The 21,812-nt window shown below is 44.1% G+C and overlaps 1 long non-coding RNA gene across 1 annotated transcript; it reads left to right on the forward strand.

Moving 5' to 3' along the window:
- LOC109234975 lies at window positions 19,120-20,892 on the forward strand. The gene is made up of 3 exons (XR_002069281.1): window positions 19,120-19,317; window positions 20,139-20,197; window positions 20,851-20,892. It is a non-coding gene; the product is annotated as an uncharacterized LOC109234975 (long non-coding RNA).

Here is a 21,812-nt window from a genome sequence, read left to right on the forward strand (position 1 = left end):
CACCATGCAGAGACTTGTCCTTGAGGACAAGCAAATGAGGGTCATCAAACTGGCGCTCCCGGATACGATCAAACAAGGAAGACCGAGAAACCACACAAGAAAGGACCCGACTGGGCTCCGAAAGGTCCAATCTCACAAACTGGCTGGCTAAGGCCTGAACGCCATGGCTGAACGCCATGGGCCTCTCTACTGCTGGTAGGTAAGCTAAACTCCCCAAACTCTCCACCCGACAACTCAAAGCATTGGCCACTACATTGGCCTTGCCCGGATGATACGAGATAGTGATATCATAGTCATTCAGCAACTCTAACCACCTCCTTTGGCGAAAATTTAGGTCTTTCTGCATGAACAGATGCTGTAAACTCCGGTGATCAGTATGAATCTCACAGGGCATACCGTATAAATAATGACGCCAGATCTTTAAGGCGTGAACAATAGCAGCTAACTCAAGATCATGGACAGGACTATGATATCACTAGCAGCTAACTCAATAGCAGCTAACACCGTACAAATAATGACGCGTAGGCAATCACCCTACCGTCCTACATCAACACCGCTCCAAGGCCAATCCTCTAGGCATCACAATAGACAGTATAAGACCTCGAACCTGTAGACAATACCAAAACTGGGGCTGTAGTCAAAGCTGTCTTGAGCTTCTGGAAGCTCTCCTCACACTCTTCCGTCCACTGGAACGGAGCACTCTTCCGGGTCAACCTGGTAATAACCCGCCAAGCCAAGAAATCTACGGATCTTTGTAGCTGAGGATGGTCTGGGCCAACTCTGTACTGCTTCCACTTTCTTCGGATCCACCTTTATCCCCTCACTCGATACCACGTGGCCCAAGAATGCCACGGAATCCAACCAAAACTCATATTTCGAGAACTTCGCATATAATTTCTTTTCTCTCAACGTCTGAAGCACTGTTCTCAGGTGCTGCTCATGATCTTCCCGACTCTAGGAGTATACCAGAATATCATCAATAAAGACAATGACAAACGAGTTAAGATATGACCGGAACACACCGTGCATCAAATGCATGAATGTTGCTGGGGCATTGTTCAGCCCAAATGACATAACAAGGAACTCGTAATGACCGTACCGAGTCCTGAAAGCAGTCCTCGGGATATCTGGCTCCCGAATCTTCAATTGATGGTAACCTGAACGTAAGTCAATCTTAGAAAACACTCGTGCACCCTGTAACTGGTCAAACAAATCATCAATACCAGGCAAAGGATATCGTTTCTGCACTGTAACCTTGTTCAACTGGCGATAATGAATGCACATACGCAAGAACCATCCTTTTTCTTCACAAACAAGACAGGAGCACCCGAAGGTGATACACTGGCCCGAATAAAACCCTTATCAAGCAATTCCTGTAGTTGTTCTTTCAACTCCTTCAGCTCAGGAAAAGCCATATAGTACGGAGGAATTGAAATGGGCTGAGTGCTTGGAAACAGATCAATACCAAAATCAATATCTCTATCGGGCCGCATGCCCAGAGGATCAGCTGGAAAAATATCAGAGAAATTCCGTACTACTGGGACTGAATCAACTGTAGGGATATCAATACTGACATCTTTCACATAAGCTAGATACACGTCACACCCCTTCTCAACCATTCGCTGAGCCTTAAGGAATGAAATAACTCTATTGGAAGTGTGATCTAAGGTATCCCTCCACTCTAGTCCCGGTATAGCTGGCATAGCCAGCGTCACAATTTTGGCGTGACAATCAAGAATAGCATAATGGGGCGACAACCAGTCCATGCCCAAGATAACATCAAAGTCTACCATGATGAGCAATAACAAATCGGCTCTGGTCTCAAAACCACTAAAAGTAACCAAACACGACCGATAAACGCGGTCCACAACAAGAGAATCTCCCACAGGAGTAGAAACATAAACAGGAGAACTCAAAGAATCCCGAGATACACCCAAATGCGGGGCAAAATAAGAGGACACATAAGAATTAATGGAGCCTGGATCGAATAAAACCGATGCATCTCTATGACAGACCAGCACAATACCTGTGATGATAGAATTGGAGGCGACAGCCTCAGTACGGGCAGGAATGGCATAGTATCTAGCATGGCCTCCCCTCTAGGGAAACCTCTACCTCGTCGACTTCCACCTCTAGCTGGCTGGGCAGGTGGGGTAGCAACTGGTGCTATAATCGTAGCCTGAGAACTCTGCGGAGCACCCTGTGGCTGAGAAGTCTGTGGAGGTGCACGCCTCCTAAGTCTGGGGCAATCCCTCACCATATGGCGTGTGTCGCCATACTCAAAACAAGCTTTAGGAGGACGTGGTGACTGTAACTGGCTCGGGACAGGTCTGCTGGACGGACCACTGAAAGCACCCCGTGCAGGAGGCGCACTAGATACTAGAGGTGCATAATAGGGCTCCTGAGGTCTAGGAGAAGCTGGAATACCACTGGCTGCTGGAAGAGCTGAATGAATGGGGCGACTCATATAACCCCTACCATGACGACCATCAAATGGAGCACGGGCACCAGAATAATGGCCCGACTCTCGAGACCTCTTGGCCTCCCTCTCCTCTCTATCCCGAGCATGCATACCCTCTACTCTCCTAGCAATGCTCACCACCTGCTGATAAGAAATATCCATCTCCAACTCCCGAGCCATGCTAGACCTGATGCTGGGAATGAGCCCCTCAATAAACCGGCGAACTCTCTCACGAACTGTAGAAACCAAGGCTGGTGCATGCCTAGCCAAGTCAGTGAAACGGACAGCATACTCTGAACAGTCATAGTGCCCTGGCGCAAACCCTCAAACTCTGCGCGCCATGCGTCCCTAAGGCTCTGAGGGACAAACTCTCTCAAGAACATATCTGAAAACTGAGTCCAAGTAAGGGAAGCTGCCTCAGCTGGACTGTCCAACTCAAAAATATGCCACCACTGATAGGCTGCTCCTCGAAGCTGGAAGGCAATGAAAGAAACCCCACTCGATCCTGATATACCCATAGTACGGAGGATACGATAGCACTCCTCTGGAAATCCCTGGGCATCCTCCGATGCTAGACCACTGAATGTAGGAGGTTGGTACGTCTTTAACCTCTCAAGCCTCCTCTGCTCCTCATCTGAAGCTACTGCCCTGTCCTCGGGCTGGACTGGCGCTATAGGCGGTACCGGTATAACCTCTGGGACCTGCTCGACCTATACTCGACGCTCAGGAGTGCGGGCGGCGGGAGTCTGTGCTCCTCCCCCAGCCTGAGATGTGGTTGTAGCAAGGGGAAGCAACCCTGCCTGAGCTAGGGTGGTGTACTTATGCATGAACTGTGCAAGAGTCTCCTGGAGAGCTGGAGTAGTAGTAGCAGTAGGTGTATCAGGCGCCTAGACTGCGGCTGCAGCTACTCGTGCCTCCTCTGTAGCAGCTCGCACGGGTGCTCTGGCTGCACCACGTGCACGTCCTCGGCCTCTACCCCAACCCCGACCTCTGATAGCTCTAGCAGGAGGCGCGGGTGTCTGTTCACCTCCAGTAGCTCGTGTCCTCACCATCTGTGAGAGAATAGAAGATGGAGTTTTGTAATTTTGTTATTAAAAATCTCGCACGACAAGGAAATCAAATGAAGTGGAATTTTTCTAACATTTGCATAGCCTCTAGTAGATAAGTACAGACGTCTCCGTACCGGTCCGCGAGACTCCAATAAACCAGTTTGTGATTCATGACTCCTTGATCAGGGCCAACCCTGCACCACTATGGAGTGGCGAGAGCGGTCGATGCAGCTTTTACCCAAAAAGGTCGGGATCGAATCCACAGGGAGCTAGAATTGGGAATTAGATTCCTATCTAAACTAGCAATGCGTAATGCTCTTAATTACGCTTCCAATCATAATTGTTTGCTTTTTACTTATAATATTATATTATTGCGATGCTAAATTAAACTAAGAATAATTGCTTGAAAGGTTTTCTAACAGGTAACGAGGCACTAGGGAAGTGACTTCCCTCTAGGTGAATACTTGACGGGATCTAGAGTCTAAGGCAAAGTTGTTATGTTTGGGATCGCGATATAGCCAATGCACGACGCTACTCACTCTATACCTCTCGGTAGCTTGAGTCACTTTGCCCAAATTGACTTTCTCAAGACCAATTGGGTGTCGAAATTATACAAGCAATGTAGGCTCAAGTCGGGTATTACTATCTCTAGATTTAACCCTTTAATTGGGGCTATCAATCTCTTGAATACGCCCCAATTCCTTGTTGGGCTGATTACCTAGACTCGAGCTCTCTTTCTCAAGAAGAGCTCAAGTCAAATAGGCACGAATTAGTGTTTGCAACCACTAATCCAACATAGAAAGCACAAATCAGTCCAAATATCAACCACCCATAAACATCTAAGCTTTAAAACATAAGACTCATCAAATACCCATACTAGGGTTGAGCCACAACCCTAGCTAATGGGTCTAGCTACTCATAATAATGGAAGAAAATAGATAATTAGATGAAGAATAACCCATATAATATGTTTACAAGCTAAGAATTAAAGATTCAATATTGAACTAGCCACAAAATTACTCAAAATAGGTCCAAAACGACCTTCACATGCTCAGCTAAAAGTTAGATACCCTAAAAATCGGAAAAATAACTATTTATAAAAGGCCAAATTTTTTGGACAAAAATACCCCTGCGGAGGTTCCGCGGACCGCGGAAATGCACCACGGCCGCGGTGAGGCTTTTTAGCTTGATTTTTAAGTCTCTGAATCTAGCCACCGCGGACCTCAGAAAATGCACCGTGGCCGCGATGGCTTCACTGCGGTCCGCACAAAATGGGTTGCGGCCGTAGTGGCTTCCAACTTCTAAATTCTCAACTCTATGAATCTCTTCACCACGGACTGTATAAAATGGATTGCGGCCGCGGTGAGGCTACTGCGGTTCGCACAAAATGCTTTGCGGCCGCAGTGCTTGAGCTTCCAAAAACTGCACCTCTCTGAATCTCCTCACCGCGGACCGCACTAAATGGATTGTGGCCGTAGTGGGTCTGTTGTAGCTGTGCTTTGACTTGTTCTTGGTACTTGTGAAGGTTTCACTCCTTTTTTAGCTGATTTTTGACCTCTTGTCACTTTCTTGACCAAACCCTGCAAACAAGTACAACATGTAAGCCTTTGGGACTATTTGTATGCATTTTTAATCAAAACAAAAGTAAAAAGGAGTGTAAAATGAACTAGAATCCCTAGTTATCAACTCCCCCAAACTTAAGCTTTTGCTTATCCTCAAGCAAATAAAATAATTCCCACCTCCTTAAGAATACAACCAAGAAAATTCAGCTGACCTAAAGTGACCTCATGTAGCATCAATTGGGACTAACAATTGCCCTCAATTCAAATGAATCATTAACAACATTCAACCATTCAAACACCATGGTTTTAGTGCGACACAAAATCATCAAGGATTGACTCAACTCATCAAAGAAACTCTTTCTATTACTTTGGTCATTGTGGAACCCAAACTCGTACTCCTCAGTTCTCCATAAGCAAACCTTACTTTTAGGTTGTAGCACTCAGAATGAGGATTGTGGAAAACACACTCATCTCTCTCAAAGAAAGGTCACAAGTCCGGCTCTAAGTACCATAAGCTTGCCCTTTATGTGAGTCACCGCTAATGTAAGCTTCATTCAAGTCAAGATCATATAGGGCTTTTGTGGAGATATAGTGAAGGCTTTTGGTTCAGGGTAAGAAATATTTGGTCTAAGTAGGTTCCATCTTCCCTTAAGCACTTCATTTGCTTTATTTTGGCACACATTCTCTTGACTTTTTAAGTCATTTACTTCTTTCTTAGGGGTTAGAGAGACACACTGTCACTCTTTCTTGTTCATTTCAAATCTTTTTCTCCTTTCTAAGCTTTCCACACCTTTCATCACTTTACTATTATTGAATCCCTTCATTTCTTCTATATTGTTCATTCTTTTTGACTTTTTGATTTTCTTTCTTTTTCTTTTTGCCTTTCATTTTGTTCGCTTTTGTACCTTTTACCACTTTGTTGCATTCCTCGTCTCTCCCCCCAAACTAATGCTTTTGCCATGTGCTAAGGAAAGATTGGATGCCAAGAGAGGATCTTTTCAAAATGGGTAAAGGCTTGTATCATGGGTCTTGAAGGAAAAAGGGTTATGGCTCAAAAGGGGTTGACTAGGGACATTATCATTGGTAGGCTATGGATGTTTTTAAGATATCATTCGGATCAAGGAGAGCCTATAATCACTTCTCAAGTAAATTACACTTAGGATTTCGCCTAGACAAACATTCAGGGCAAGTTCTAGACTCAATGGCACGGGACTTGGACTTGCAATTCAAATTCTCACCACACAAGCTATAGGATTGCTAAAGAGGCAGAGTCTAGGGCCCACAACGACCTTAGCTAAGATTTGAGAAACATACATGGCCCCGAAAAACCACTTTATGATTGTCGGCCAACACAAGAGTCAAGGTCACAAGTATCACCATCCTATACACACCAATTTGTTTTTGACCATAGGATGAAAGGCAAATGTGTTAGGCCCAAGTGAAGCTTTGCCTGAGGCACTATTACTCACTAGCTACTATTTACACAAAAACAAAACGAAAACAGACTCAAACCCTTACGAAGGTTGTAACGCCATCCATCATCGGGAAGAGCCACCCGGTTCACACAAATTCCACCTTTGGAAAGAACCGTGGCATTAAGAAAACCAAAGGTTTATTTGAACGCAAAACTCAAAATAAGAAGCTACCAAAATGAAATAAGAAGCTATGAATGAAAAAAGCAAAAAGTAAAATGAATATGTACAAGAGGGGATTTAGACGAATATACATAAGAGGGAGTGAATATATACATCAGAAAGTAACTTTATATATAGAGCAAAGTTGCAAAATAGGAAAAGTGAAATAAACTGGTAAAATTATGTACCTACCAAAAGTGAAAATCAAAGCATAATAAAAGGAAAGTAGTATCATATTTACGACACCATATCATCAAAATAGGGCTACCTCCTCAAATGAAAGCTAGCATTGTCCTCAATGCTAACTAACCAAAAATAACTCAAAATAAGATAGAGAGTAAAGAAAACTCCCTATTGGCCCTTCGTCTGCATAGGATAATGAGCCTGGGTCCCTGGGTCCTCGGACTGCTCGGGAACTTGTGACTGGATCCCTGTAACCTGTGTCTGCACTGGGACCTGGGCCTGTACTGGGACCTGGGGCTGTCTAGAGGAACCTTCCTGAGGCTCCGCCAACTCAATCATTGCATCATCAGTACGGGGAATCACCCTTCTCCTCTTTCGTGCCCTCTGTAAATCCTGCTCCTGCTCAGGCTGGACTGCTGGGGTCGGTTCATGTAATAGAAGCTCCAAGGGAAAGTGATCAGCAGCCTTCATGTTCTCCACTTCAACCCTCAAATCTTTCACAGACTCATTTGATGCTCTGGTTTTTCTCAGTTTCTTTGTTTCCTTTGCCAGCTCCTTCAATGCTTTTCCATGAGAATCTACAGCCGTCAATATCAATTGTTGGTTCTCCAGGAGCTTCTTCTGGTTGTCCAGAAGCTCCTTGAGAGTATCCTCCACTGATTGTGGAACCTGTGGCTGAGGGGGTACAAACTGGGCTGTCACCGAGGTAGAAAGCACAGACAACTTAGAAATAGCTACCTGCATCCAGTTGTTGATACTGGCTAGGGTCTGGCTCAAACGGTGGGCAGTGAATGGGTAGGCTGAAGATGATGGGATATCTGGGGCAGTGGTAGTGGAGGATCCTGAGGCAGTATCTGGGATAGCCGAGGGAGGCTGAGGAGGAGCTACTACTACTACTGGCTCTTCAGACTGGCCGGTAGGAGCAGTGGATTTACCTTTAGGATCTTTGCCTTTGGGGTTGTCATCACTCTACAGACTGTACCAGGAAAAAGGCGCCTTTGGCTTCACCTTCACATCAAATTTCCTCTTCACAACCTCCAAGTCATCAAGGTACATAGTCAGGAAATGTGGGAAGAGATATGATCTATCACCTTCAGTGACCACCCGTGTGATCACCCTAGACATCACATTCCCGACGATGATCGGGTACCCCATCATGATAGAAGCCACCAAAATTGCCCGAGAGATAGGCAGAGAGTTCTCATGAGTAGTGGGATCCACCTGTTGTACACGAACGTTTCCCAACCCTTTGCTTCGAAGTTTAGAGTCCTCCTCAAAATTTAGAGTCCTGTTGTCAACCATGCTGGGGTGGTACCCGGGATTGCCAGGTATTCTACCAACCATGGACGGGCTGCCTCGGCAATGCTACCTTCTCTAAATATAGTGATTCATCTTCCTCCATAAAGCCCAGGTAGTCATTGATTGTCTTCCCATCAAACTTCACTGTCAAATTCCGCACCTTAGTCACTTTAGTGCCCTTTTTGATGTGGGCAACATTAGTGTAGAACTCCTTAACTAAGTGCTCATTTGCATCCTCAACATTGCCTGTGAAGTATTCCCAGCCCACTCTCTCTTAGAATTGCCTCCTCACATTAGGGTTGTGAGGCAAAAGGTCCCTATCAATGAATGTCCGTTCAAGTATCAACTTCCTCTCGGGTCACCATTCTCTGAACTTGTGGTATGCCAGTTCACCAAACAAACCTATCTTGCCAAGCCTCCGGTTTCCTAGTTCTCTACACCCCTCCTACTTGGGGTACACCCCTTCCTCCTTCTTCTTCTTCTTCTTCTATGGGATCATCACCGGGTGTTGAAGCTGTAGGTAAGGTAGAAGAGGCATTATCATCGCTCTCAGCTGAGCCCTCAGACAACTCAGAAGCTCGAGCAGTGGGAGAGCCCTGAGGGGTAGGTTCATCTCTCAATCTTAACCTCTCCGGGAAATCAGGGATGCACCTCAGGCACTGAATTAGACTCAGATGCCTCCTGGGAGGGTACATACTCACTTCCCTCTGAATGGGAAGCAGCTCTATCCGCAGCTTTGATTAGTTTTCTTGTTTCTCCAATTGCTTTGCGGACTTGAGCGGTCAACTTAATTGTGCCTCGTCCCTACCCCGGGAGGACTCTCCTTTTCCTTTTTGTTTATCTCCACCGCCTCGGGATTTAACCATTGTCTGCAAGTGAAATTCAGTCAAAGCTTGTTAGTATCACAGTTGAAGAAGAATCAGTCAAGATTAAGCATGAAAACAGTTACTGCGGGCCGCATAAAATGCAGTGCGACCGCAAAGGAACCACTGGCGGACCGCACAAAATGGTACTGCGGTCCGCAGTGAGGTGGGGTTCAGACTACCCACTCTCTGAAGTTCAACACCGCGGACCGCATAAAATCCACCGCGGTCCGCGGTAAACTTCACTCAGCAAAACCAACCTAGGGTTTCAATGTTTTTCTCATTTTTAGCTTAAATTCACTTATAATAAAGCCCCTAGGTATTTAATCATCAGTTGTTACTAATTAACCCTTATCTAAATGGCATGATATAACCCTACGCTACAAATTGAAAGAAAAATGGAAGAAAAAGAAGTACAACCAACTAATTAAAAGAAATAAAACTAAGTTAAAAACTAGGGAATGATTCAAAGTACCACTAATGAGATGCAGTAAAGATGAATGATGATCAATGATTGAATTTGTACACCTAGGGCTTGATGAACAATGTTTTTTTCTACGTGGAAAGCAAAGGATCGAAAAGGGTAAATGAAGCCCTGAGGTCCTATTTATAGAAAAAGGGCATGCGACCCACTGTACCTACCCACCGCGGACCGCGGTGCTTTACCACAAGCAGCATTTGGGAGAACATTAATGCGGACCGCAAGAAAAGCTCCGCGGACGTGGTAGGTCACCGCGGACCGCAAGAAATGCAGTGCGGCCGCGGTGACAAACTTTAGAGAACTCCCATTTTTAACTATTCACCAATGCGGCCGCAGTGCAAACTTCAGAAAGTGCACATTTTTCCAACTTGGTCCTGCACTGCATCTAAACAACCCTAAACACATCCCAAACCAGTTAGTCCAGAAACAAATCCTACACTAAAAAGAAAATCAAATAAAAACGAAAAGAAAGACACATGGGTTGCCTCCCAAGAAGAGTCTGATTTAACGTCGCGGCATGACGCAGGTTACCATCAAATCACTTTAGATGGATCATTGCCACCACGTGGCTGTCATCAATCTTGCCTAGATAGTGCTTGACTCTGTGCCCATTAACTCTAAAGATCTCACCATTTTTGTTTTTCAAGTCAAGTGCACCAAACGGAGTCACAAGCACCACTTCAAAAGGTCCACTCCATTGTGACTTAAGCTTTCCCGGAAACAGACGTAACCAAGAATTGAACAAGAGAACCAAATCACCCACTTTGAACTCCTTGCTACGAGCATACTTGTCATGAAGGTACTTCATCTTGTCCTTATACAAGGACGAACCGGAGTAGGCATGGAATCGGAATTCATCAAGATCATTAAGCTGCTCCACACGAAGATTTGTTGCCACATCCCATTCAAGATTCAGCTTCCTCAAAGCCCACATGGCCTTGTGCTCTAACTCAACCGGAAGATGGCAAGCTTTCCCAAATACCAACTGGTACGGAGACATACCAATCGGAGTCTTGTAAGCATTCCTATAAGCCCATAGAGCATCATCCAATTTCTTTGACCAATCGGTCCTATTTGCATTGGCCGTCTTTGACAATATACTCTTGATTTCCCTGTTTGAGACTTCAACTTGGCCACTCTCCTGAGGATGATAAGGCGTAGAAATTTTGTGATTGACACATACTTTGCAAGCAAAGTGTCAAAAGCTCTATTGCAAAAATGGGACCCCCATCACTTATGATTGCTCGCGGAGTGCCAAACCTAGTAAAATACACTTCTTGAGAAATGCAACAACACTTCGGGCCTCATTATTGGGTAAAGCCACGGCCTCATCCCACTTTGAAACATAGTCAAGTGCCATTAGAATGTATGTGTTGCCACATGAACTAACAAACGGGCCCATGAAATCAATGCCCCACACATCAAAAATATCGACTTCGAGAATAGTATTGAGAGGCATCTCATCCTTCTTCGAAATATCACCCGCTCTTTGACATTCGTCGCATCTCTTCACAAGTTCACTTGCATCCTTGTACAAAGTTGGCCATTAAAACCCACAACTAAGAAACTTTGAAGCTGTCCTCTCCCCACCATGATGACCGCCATAGGGAGAGGAATGACAAGCCTCTAAGATACTCAATTGCCCCTCCTCAGGGACACATCTTCGGATCACACCGTCAGTGCAAATCTTGAACAAGTACGGCTCATCCCAATAGAAATCCAAACTATCCCGTTTATGCTTCTTCCTTTGGTTAGAAGAGAGCTCACACGGGACAATACCGATTACAAGGAAATTAGCAACATCCGCAAACCATGGCATACCATTCACTTATACAGAAAGTAGTTGCTCATCGGGAAATGAATCGTTGATCTCTAGGTCATCGCAAGGCCTCCCCTCCTCCTCAAAACGGGACAAGTGGTCCGCCACTTGGTTTTCACTACCTTTCCGGTCCACAATCTCCAAATCAAACTCTTGAATTAACAAGACCCATCGCATCAGCCTAGCTTTGGAATCCTTCTTCGTCATCAAGTATCAGAGTGCGGCATGATCGGTATGAACTATGACCTTGGCTCCCATGAGATACGACCGAAATTTCTCCATTGCGAACACAATAGCCAACAACTCTTTTTCAGTCACCATGTAATTCTTTTGAGCATCATTCATTGTCTTGCTCACATAAAACACCGGGTGAAATATTTTATTCACTCTTTGACCCAAAACCGCCCCAACCGCAACATCACTCGCGTCACACATGAGCTCGAAAGGGAAGCTCCAATTGGGTGCGGTAATAATAGGAGTGGTGGTCAACTTGTGCTTGAGAAGTTCAAAAGCTTGCATACATATCTCATCGAACACTAACTTAGCATCCTTTTCCAATAGCTTGCACAAAGGATTCACTACCTTCGAAAAATCCTTGATAAATCTCCGGTAGAACCCCACATGCCCAAGAAAAGTTCTAACCCCCTCGACAGAAGTAGGGGGAGGAAGCCTTGAAATCACCTCTATTTTAGCTTTGTCCACCTCTATGCCATTTTTTGAAATTTTATGGCCAAGGACTATGCCCTCCTCAACCATGAAGTGGCATTTTTCCCAATTGAGCACAAGATTGGTTTCTTCACACCGGGCCAACACCCTATCAAGATTCATCAAGCATTCATCAAATGAGTCACCCACGACACTAAAGTCGTCCATGAATACCTCCGAAATATCTTCCACCATGTCGGTGAAAATGGCCATCATACACTGCTGAAATGTAGCCGGTGCATTACACAACCCGAATGGCATCCTAGAAAAGGCAAAAGTACCATATGGGCAAGTGAAGGTAGTCTTCTCCTGAACATCCAGAGCAAACAAAATTTGGTTGTACCCAGATACCCATCCTAGAAACAGTAGAAGGCGCGCCCAGCAAATAGATCAAGCATCTGGTCAAGGAAGGGCAATGGTAAGTGATCCTTGCGGGTCATCTTGTTCAGCTTGCGGTAATCCATGCACACCCTCCATCCGGTGACTGTCCGGGTAGGAATTAGTTCATTTTGCGCATTGGTCACCACGGTCATACCACTCTTCTTCGGCACACATTACACGGCGAAGTCCAAGAACTGTCAGAGATGGGGTACACAACCCCGGCATCCAACCACTTGATCACCTCCTTTTTCACAACTTCTTGCATTGCCTCATTCAACCTCCTTTGATGTTCCAAGGAGGGCTTTGCATCATCTTCAAGAATAATCTTGTGCATACAAAAGGCGGGTCTTATTCCCCGAATATCAGCTAAAGTCCATCCAATTGCCTTTTTCCGCTTTTGGAGCACCGCCAATGTGGCATCTACCTGCATATTAGTAAGACAAGAGGAAAGAATAACTGGCAAAATTTAACTAGGGCCTAAGAATTCATACCTGAGGTGTGGAGGCAACGGCTTCAACTCCAACATGGGAGGATGCTCAATTGAGGGATTTGTTGGTGGAGTCTTCCTATTCTCAAGAACCAAAGAGAGCTTCCGAGGCTCATAAGAGTAAGAGCCCATTCCATGTAAAGCATTAACACACTCCACCCTACCTTCATCCTCGTTGACATCAAGATTCACCAAAACCGCCTCTAGAGGGTCCTCCACACTGATCACTGCACTAGTATCATCAATTATCACTGCCGTGACAAGATCCACAAATGAGCACACTTCAGTACACTTCGGCTGCTTCATTGACTTACATACATGAAAGACCACTTTTTCATCACCCATCCGGAAGGTGAGTTCCCCTGCTTCCACATCAACTAAGGCCTTCCCAGTTGCAAGGAAAGATCTTCCCAAGATTATAGGCACCTCAAAATCGACCTCGCAGTGGAGAATCACAAAATCAGCCGGCAAGTTATATTTGTCCACCCGGACGAGAACATCATCAATTATAACCAAGGGCCTCTTTATCGATCTATCTGCCATTTGCAATCTCATGGAAGTCGGCCTCGGTTGTCCAATACCCAAAGTCTTGAAAACTGAGTAGGCCATCAAGTTGATACTCGCCCCCAAATCACATAGAGTTTTAGCAAAGTCTGCACTCCCAATAGTGCAAGGAATGGCGAAAGCACCGGGATCTTCTAACTTCGGAGCAATTGAATGCACTATAGCACTAACTTGGTGGGTCATCTTGATAGTTTCACAGTCCATGGATCTTTTCTTCGTCACCATGTCTTTCATGAATTTGGCGTACCCCGGCATTTTCTCTAAAGCCTCCACCAAAGGAACATTAATGGATAAGCTTTTCATCACGTCAATGAATTTTTTAAACTGGTTCTCATTTTTCTGCTTCGCTAGCCTTTGAGGTTAAGGTGGAGGTGGCCTTGGCGAAGGAGCCTTGGCTTTGGGCACAACCTTTTCTGGCATGTCTATTACGTGTTCCCTAGACGGGTTCACGTCTTTCTGAGTTTCTACCTCGGTATCTTTGATATCAATCCTCACTTCTTCATTCACGTTCTCATCAATCTCTCAACCACCAAAGGGATCTCATCCTCTTGCAACTCAACTTTATCACTCAAAATTTCTTTTTGTTTGGAGGTATTCACATCACCGCCTCGTCCACTTCTTGTAATTACCGCCATCGCATGCCCGATATTGTTCCCACCCTTCGGGTTGACTATCGTATCACTAGTTAGAGCTCCCTTAGGGGAGTATTCAAGGATGGTGAAATTTGGCCTAGATGAACCTCCAAGTTTCTGATTGAGGTATTGTCGGATGCCAACTGAGCATCAGAGTCAGCATTCATTTTCATCATCTGTTCAAACATCATTTCAATTCTCCCCATGTCATTGTTGGATGAACTAGGACCTTGGGATGGGAATGGGGGTGGATTGATCGGTTGTTGATACATTGGGGGCCTTTGAAAGCCTTTCCCCCGATTTCCCTGATTGTTATTGTTCCAACCATCCTGATTATTGTTTCCACCCCAGTTGTTGTTATTGTTACCCCAGTTACCCTGATTGTTCTGATTGTTGTTCTGGTGGCCCCTATTAGGATGTTGGTTGTTGTTCCCCCAATTATTGTTCCCTTGTTGTTGATTTCCCCAATTACCTTGGGATCTCCCTTGGTTCTGTTGGCCCCCTTTGTCTTCTTTTGTTCACTAGCATATTGACACCCTCCATAGCATTTACTTGTCGAGGAGCTTGAACCTGCTGTAATTATGCCTTTGCTAACTGGTTCATTGTTGTTGTAAGCTATGCTATTGCCTGTCCATGATCATGAAGCTTCTTGTGCAAGTGAATGACCGTGGGGTCACCCTGTGGCACATTTGCTCTGCTTTGCCAAGCGGAAGAAGTGTCCGCCATCTCATCCAATATCTCACACGCTTGATCATACGGTGTGTTCATGAAGTTGCCCCCGGCGAGTTGGTTCACTATGCACTGGATAGTGGTGTTAATGCCCTGGTAGAAAGTCTGTTGTATCATTGCCTCAGTCATATCATTGTTGGGACACTCCTTTACCATAATCCGGTACCTCTCCCAAATTTCATGCAATGGTTCGTTGGGCTCCTGTTTGAAGTAAGATTTCATCCCTCAAAGTTTCCATGTGCCCCAGCGAGAAAAATTTTGCAATGAATTTGTCCGCCAACTCATCCCATCTATGGATGGAGTGGTTGGGGAGTCTCTCCAGCCAATCTAATGCCTCCCCTCGAAGAGAGAAAGGGATAAGTCTCAACCGCAAGGCATCCTCTGACACGTTCGTTTGCTTGCTCCCCCAACATGTATCAGCAAAACCCTTAAGGTGCTTGTAAGCATTTTGATCGGGAGCACCCGTGAAATATCCCCGCTGCTCCAACAAGGTGAGCATGACGTTGGTAATTTGAAAATTGCCCGCCCTAATCTGGGGTGGGACAATTGCACTGGCATATCCTTGGTTGGGAAGCACCCGAGGGGCCACTCTTGGAGGTGGCGGGGGAGGGTCTGGAACATTATCATTGGCATTGGCCTGGCGGCCTCTCCTTTGTCCTTGAGGTACAAGAGGCACCTCATCTTCACCGATGTCATCAACCTCCTCCCCCGGAACCACGTTTCCAAGAAGGTCATTGTTGTTGTTTGCCGCCATATTGTACCTGAATTGGCGTCACACACAAGTTAGTATCACAGAAGGAAAGAAAAACAATACACAAAACTATTTAGATAGATAGCCAAAACCGTTAGCTTCCCCGGCAACGGTGCCAAAAAATGATCAGGGCCAATCCTGCACCACAACGGAGTGGCGAGAGCGGTCGATGCAGCTTTTACCTGAAAAGGGCGGGATCGAATCCACATGCAGCTAGAATTGGGAATTGGATTCCTATCTAAACTAGCAATGTGTAATGCTCTTAATTATGCTTCCAACCATAATTGTTTGCTTTTTACTTCTAATATTATACTATTGCGATGCTAAAATAAACTAAGAATAATTGCTTGAAAGGTTTTCTAATAGGTAACGAGGCACTAGGGAAGTGACTTCCCTCTAGGTGAATACTTGACGGGATTTAGAGTCTAAGGCAAAGTTGTTATGTTTGGGATCGCTATATAGCCAATGCACGACGCTACTCACTCTATACCCCTCGGTAGTTTGAGTGACTTTGCCCAAATTGACTTTCTCAAGAACAATTGGGTGTCGAAATTATACAAGCAATGTAGGTTCAAGTCGGGTATTACTATCTCTAGATTTAACCCTTTAATTGGGGCTATCAATCTCTTGAATATGCCCCAATTCCTTGTTGGACTGATTACCTAGACTCAGCCTCTCTTTCTCAAGAAGAGCTCAAGTCAAATAGGCACAAATTAGTCTTTGCAACCACTAATCCAATATAAAAAGCACAAATCGGTCCAAATATCAACCACCCATAAACATCTAAGCCTTAAAACACAAGACCCATCAAATTCTCACACTAGGGTTGAGCCACAACCCTAGCTAATGGGTCTAGCTACTCATAATAATGGAAGAAACATATAATTAGATGAAGAATAACCCATATAATATGTTTACAAGCTAAGAATTAAAGATTCAATGTTGAACTAGCCACAAAATTACTCAAAATTGGTACCCTAAAAATCTGAAAAAGAACTATTTATACAAGGCCGAATTTTCTGGACAAATATACCCCTGCGGAGGTACCGCGGACAACGGAAAATGCACCGCGGCTGCGGTGAGGCTTTTTCGCTTGATTTTTAGGTCTCTGAATCTGTCCACCACGGATCGCGGAAAATGCACCGCGGCCGCCGTGGCTTCACTGCGGTCCGTACAAAATGGGTTGCGGCCGCAGTGGCTTCCAACTTCTAAATTCTCAACTCTCTGAATCTCTTTACCGTAGACAGCATAAAATGGATTGCGGCTGCGGTGAGGCTACTGCGATCCGCACAAAATGCTTTGCGGCCGTAGTGCTTGAGCTTCCAAAAACTGCACCTCTCTGAATCTCCTCACCGCGGACCACACTAAATGGATTGCGGCCGCGGTAGGTCTGTTGTAGCTGTGTTTTGACTTGTTCTTGGTACTTGTGCAGGTTTCACTCCTTTTTGAGCTGATTTTTGGCCTCTTGTCACTTTCCTGACCAAACCCTGCAAAGAAGTACAACATGTAAGCCTTTGGGACTATTTGTATGCGTTTTTAATCAAAACTCAAGTAAAAAGGAGTGTAAAATGAACTAGAATCCCTAGTTATCACTCCTATGAACCTAGAACTCTGATACCAACTTGTCACACCCGTGTTCGCCCTCCGTGAACTGTCGTGACAGGACCTAGGTTCTACGACTAGGTAAGCCTAACAAATTGCGGAAAAAAGAAACAAAATACAAAACTAGCAAGAACTGCGGTTAAACATAAATAAAACGTTTTAGATGCCGCTCGGCATATACAAATGCACACTCTCAAAACTGAATTAACTCCCAAAACCCGGAATCTCATGAAATCACAAGTTGTAGGTACTACATAATGTTCTAACTCTAGAATGTCTAATCAAAAGAAAGTACAAAAGGTCTATAGCTAAAAGGAAGAATAGAGAGGGACTCCTCGGTTTGCGGACGCGGTAGATATACCTCGAAGTCTCTGAAGATCGCCCCGCCTCACTGATAGTATGGATGAGTCGAAGAAGCTGGATCTGCAAACGAAAAACATGTGCAGGAAAGGGCATGAGTACACCACAGCGGTACCCATTAAGTGCCAAGCCTAACCTCGTTCGAGTAGTGACGAGGAAGGTCAAGGCCCTACTCGTTCGAGGTGAGTAATGATTTTAAATGATGTTCTGAGGGTTTGAAACCCCGGATTTGCACAACTTGGTGCTATGTTGAGTTGAGACACACGTTCCATGACGAGCGCGGGGTCATTTACCATCGGGGACTGTGACTTGGTCCAGTCCGGATAATATTTTACCGCGTATTAGTAATGACTTGTCGTTTTCACTATGATTTGGGCTTATTGCCATATTTGGGGCTTATTGCCGACTGTTTGAACTCTTTACGGACTATCATCACTGTTTTCCTCACTGTTTGAAATATTATTTGAACTCAGTCCATGTGATTTACACTGTTTCTCAAACTCAGCCATATTTACTCAAACTTGGAGTCTTAAACTGATATTTGAACTATTGTTTGAGCTGGGTATTATTGCTTTACTGTTGCCCGAGGGGCTGTTGACTATTTCTGGACTGATTGAGGCCGAGGGCCTTATGTAAGGGCATGGTGAGAGAGGTGAGGAGGCTTTCAGGCCTCGTATCGATATTGTTCAGGCTTTCAGGCCTTGTTGATAGCGCTTGGGCTGTAGGAGCCCCTCCGGAGTCTGCACACCCACAGTGAGCGCGGGTACCCATCTAGAGTGATTTAATATTGAACAGTGGTAACAATGTGTTACACCCCATATTTTCGTACGTAAGAGTACGTCATAAGTCAATTAATGTAAGCTCAGAAATGGAATCATCTTTGAAAAGTTTACAAAGTTAGTTCATCATGTTAACATGGAGGTTACAAATATTTAAGATCATTAATACCAAGTAGCAAGAGGGTTTGAAGGCTTAGAAGCTAAACGAATTGAAGAAAATAAGTTTCGTCGAAAGTCGACAAGTTGGAATGTTTTACAATGTACTTTTTGGGTGAGACTAGGGTTATTAACATTATAAGGAGATTATATTATGAGTTATTTTAGTCGTATGATAGTTGGTGTTACGTTTTGAAGTCAAGCGAGTTGTGGAACAAAAGTTGGAAAAGGTCATCACAAGTTCCATTTATAAATGTGCTAAACATTAGGTCAAAAGTAGTGGAGCTTTTCTTCCAATATACTTGGAATTACAAGATGATCCACATATCAAATTGAAAATCTACGAGTCTAATTTCTAACTCATTAAACGGTTTGTCGATACGATATCGGGGTAGAGAGATATTTGCAATTTTGCAAGACTACACAGACTGCATAGTTGGCAAGTAGGTGTGTCACTAAAGCTTTTTGAGCAATACATTTCGTGTGTTATATGAGGTCTTTTTGGGACATATTATATATCGAATTGAAGGTCTTGGAATCTAGTTTCCAACACTCTTAACCGTTCGTTCATACGATATCCGGATAAAAAGATATAAGTATTTGAAAAAGGGCCAATGAGATGGTGCCAAGTAGCACCTTTTGACTTTTCAACCAAAATGGATATTTATCTTCCTATGTCGTCTCTTTCTTCATAATTCCAGAGAGCTCGACCAAATAAGACCCCTAACCTCACCCTTAAGCTGTCCACAAGGTTATCCAACAAGATTACCGTCCGAGGCACAAAATCACGAAGCAATAACACTAGAACGATCCCCATGACGTAAGTATCGCTATATTGCTTCTCTTTTTCTTTGTAGTTGGAGTTTTGGAAGGTATTTAATAGTTAAGAAAAAGCCTTCTTTCTGTATTTAAGCTTTTAAATATGAAGGAATGTTGATAAATTCATTTCCTAATAGCTAGAACTCACGGGACGGTGATTGGAAGCCGTGAGTTCGAATTATTCAACTTGTTGTGGGCTGTTTTTGGGTTGTTTCGTGTTGCTTTTGGGCTGTATATTTTGCTTCTACTTAATGGAATTTTTGGAGGAGAAATGGTGTGGAGAAACACCAAATAATGGAGAAATGGTGGATTTCGACTTGAATCCACAGTAGGAGGTAATTATATTGTGTTATTGATTCTTCATAAGATTATCTTAACATTGATTAAGTTAAACGGATGGACTAGACATGAACTAGTGAATAAAATTTCTAATTGAGGATAATTGGAGTTGTGGATTGTTTTCTTTGTTATAAATATATGGTATAAGGCTTGAATCATTGATGAATGAATTTATTATCATGTTAATGTTACTATTAAGATAAAGTAAGAAGCCTATAAGGGGTGATATGAGGTACATGGATTCCAATTGGAGCTTGCCGCTCGTCGTGAAGTAGTTGTGACTTGTTGTTATTTTATGGTGTCTTGTTATTGATAACTATGTATTGCTGGATTTCTCTGGTCATTGTTGTTGTTATATGGTACTGGAGGAGGCTCTTGTTACAGGGGAGATGCTGCCCAAATTTATATAAATGAGCTACTAGCTTAAGTTGCAGACATAGCCTTTACTCAACACTAATTTTGAATCTCCTTATGCTATGATAGATTGGGTTGAGTTATTCGAAGAATTACTTGGAAGGTATTAAGGACTCAATGGAGTTAAGGTATGTTAAGGTAATCCCTTCTTTATTTTGGCATGATCTAAAGTGAAACGAATACGCTAATCATAACGGATCTACTCCTAGCAACTAAGGTTGTCCATGTTGATCTTTCCTTATAAAATTATTCTAACCAAGTGTGTATGATCCTTGAATCCTACTAAGGTTCATATTGAGGGTATGGATGTCCATAATGTTCTTAAGTTACTCCGAAAGGTTTAGAACGTCAGTCCATGAGTCGAGCATGCATTATATATATGTATCTATTTTACTCTATCGAGCCGCGCTATAGACGGCCGGATATGGCACCTATTGTGCAACCACTGATCAGTTGGGTTTACCGAGCTCCACGTGGCTGGGTACGATTCTACCGAGCCTTATGATGGCCGGGTATGTTTTTACCGAGTCCTCTTTGAGGCCGGGTACGATATGATGATGATGATGCCCGCAGAGGCGTATGTTTTCAAAAGTTTATGTATATATATGTATTATGCATTTCATGTCAGTAGCCCCCAGAGGCACTCAGATGTTACAGGTTGTATCTTCTCTATCACTCTTTACATTACTGTTCTTGTTTATGCTTTCCTGCCTTACATACTCGGTACTTTATTCGTACTGACGTCCCTTTTGCCTGGGGACGCTGCGTTTCATGCTCGCAGGTCCCGATTGATAGGTTCACAGTCCTCTTATTAGTCTATCAGCTCAGCGAAGGTGTTGGCGTACTCCACTTGCTCCGGAGTTGCCTATTTGGTCAGTATGCTTTGGATATGTATTGATTAGTATAGCGGGGCCCTGTCCTGACCTTTATGATTTTATGTACTCTTAGAGGCTTGTAGACATGTGTCAGGTGTATGGATATTTGTATGGCCTTGTCGGCCTATGTTTTGAGTTTACAAATGGTCATGTCGGCCTTATAGGCCCGTATGTCTTATGTATAAGTTTGTATATCATGTTGCGTCATCATATGTTGAGTATTCCCTTATGTTTTATTCTTGTTATCTCATGACGGGTTTACTGGCTCATTTACTCATGATAGTATGATAAGAAAGATATGTTACGTATGTACTCGGTTGAGTAAGGCACCGGGTGCCCATCGCGGCCCTTCGGTTTGGGTCGTGACATCAGCAGTCAGGAGCCCACCTGAAGAACAGAGGAATACATTTCAAGTTTTAGCAGTCAGGAGCCCGCCTGAAGAACAGAGGGAGTACAATTCAAGTTTTAGCTTTCAAATTCTTATTAATATTTGGTAATATGATGCCCAGCTATCAAACTGTGCAGAAAATTTTCTTTGTTTTGTCTATTTTGTTGAAGTCAGGAGCCCGCCTAGCAGTCAGGAGCCCGCCTGGAGAACAGAGGAATACATTCAAGTTTTAGCAGTCAGGAGCCCGCCTAGAGAACAGAGGAATACATTTCAAGTTAGTAGTCAGGAGCCCGCCTGGAGAACAGAGGAATACATCCAAGTTCTAGCAGTCAGGAGCCCGCCTGGAGAAAGAAGGAATACATTCAAGTTTTACCAGTCAGGAGCCCGCCTGGAGAACAGAGGAATACATTCAAGTTTTAGCAGTCAAGAGCCTGCCTGGAGAACAGAGGAATACATTTCAAGTCAGCAGTCAGGAGCCCG

This window comes from Nicotiana attenuata, chromosome 11 (genome assembly GCF_001879085.1).
Source record: "Nicotiana attenuata strain UT chromosome 11, NIATTr2, whole genome shotgun sequence".
Taxonomy (NCBI): Eukaryota; Viridiplantae; Streptophyta; class Magnoliopsida; order Solanales; family Solanaceae; genus Nicotiana; species Nicotiana attenuata.